This window comes from Otolemur garnettii, unplaced genomic scaffold, assembly GCF_000181295.1.
Source record: "Otolemur garnettii isolate 467f Iridium unplaced genomic scaffold, OtoGar3 scaffold00011, whole genome shotgun sequence".
Lineage (NCBI taxonomy): Eukaryota > Metazoa > Chordata > Mammalia > Primates > Galagidae > Otolemur > Otolemur garnettii.
This window is the reverse complement of record NW_003852406.1, coordinates 29,283,768-29,285,452: the sequence shown is the minus strand read 5'-3', so window position 1 is coordinate 29,285,452 and position 1,685 is coordinate 29,283,768. Positions and strand designations below refer to the sequence as shown.

Here is a 1,685-nt window from a genome sequence, read left to right as displayed (position 1 = left end):
AAAAAAAAAAAAAAGAAAAGAAAAGAAAGAAAAGAAAATGTGCTTCCTAAAAAGTGAAATTAAAAAAATTTTTTCCATCATTTTCATTTCTATTTTTACATATGTTTTATATTGGCCATAATGTATTAGTGCAGTAACTTATATTTGTTATTCATTAATATAAATTTATCAATTATTACCGTGTTTTGCAATGTATAATGTATACCCATGTTTTAGACCCAAACTTTCAGAGAAAAAAATCTTTCATTGGAATATGGATTTAATTTTTATTCAAATTTTTATTTATATTTAGGTGTTTTTTGTTTTATAAAGGAATTTTAGTGTTTATTTATTTAATATTTTTTTTGAGACAATCTCATTATGTCACCCTCAGTAGAGTGCCATGGCGTCACAGCTCACAGCAACCTCAAACTCTTGGACTCAAGTGATTCTCTTGCCTGAGCTTCCCAAGTAGGTTGAACTACAGGTGCCTGCCACAATGCCTGGCTATTTTTTTGTTGTGGTTGTCATTGTTGTTTAGCAGGCCCTGGCTGGGTTTGAACCTGCCAACCTCAGTGTATGTGGCTGGTGCACTAACCACTGAGCTATGGGTGCTGAGCCTAGTGTTTATTTTTTAACATATTATGGTAAAGGAAATTTTATGTAACAACCACAAAACACAAGAACAGATACAAGGTACAAGAAATTGTATGTACTGGTGACAAATTTACAATATTTGGAAGTCGTAGTAGGTTCCTCATGATCAGTATCAGAAGCATCATTGTCCTCCATTTCTACATTCCTGGTGTCTTCTGAAGAGTCACTTTCTTCACCTTGGTAAACTTCATCATCTTCAGTTCCATCCACAGCATTGCCGATGCCACATTTTTAGAGTGATTTCACAACCATTTCCTTCTTCACACCACTCCACGACCAACGTGGGCGCTGGATGTTTTCTCAATTCTGCCTGTAGGTGTTAAATTATCACCCGCTGGCGGCAGCCGTGATGTCCACTTTTTCTTCGTTAAAACCACACGTTGCTCTTCATTGGCCAAAAATGCTTTTGCTGCAAGTTTGTCATAAGTTCGACAAAACCAATTAGCATATTCCAGGGTATTATTTTGCATATGGATATTGTTACTGCTTTCTAGAATTACATTTTTAATGCAGAAGCATAAATAAAAGAATTTATTTAGACAGATACAAAGTTAGTACTGCCCATGTGTAAGGTGCATCCTTATTTTTCCCTCAAAAATTTGGGCCAAAAGGTGACCACAATACACAGCAAAATGTAGTACTTGTTCTTCATGACTAGAAATATACAAAAAGTTTGGAGTTTTGTATGTTTTGAACTTGCCTACCCAGCCAGACTGGGAGTTCCCTGGAAGCTCGGATCTTGTAGAGCATACTCACTTGGGAATACAGCTTGTTAAAACACCAATCTGGAAGGAAGTTTGCTCACCTGGCCTCTGTTTGTGACCTCAATCCTAATTTCATTGTCAGCTGGAGTTAGACAGTTCATATGATCAGCCTTAATAGGGGAAAGACTTTATTTTGAGGCTTTATAAAGAGAACCGGCTCAGCTCCTGTGGCTCAAGTGGCTAAGGCGCCAGCCACATACACCTAAGGTGGCGGGTTCGAATCCCCAGCCCGGGCCGGCCAAACAACAATGATGGCTGCAACCAAAAAATGGCCGGGCATTGTGG

The 1,685-nt window shown here is 38.0% G+C and overlaps 1 protein-coding gene across 1 annotated transcript in view; it reads left to right on the top strand.

The window, feature by feature from the left end:
* The window catches only part of TMEM266 (transmembrane protein 266), a 143,031-nt gene that overhangs the window by 74,579 nt on the left and 66,767 nt on the right, over positions 1–1,685 (top strand). The window lies entirely within an intron of this gene.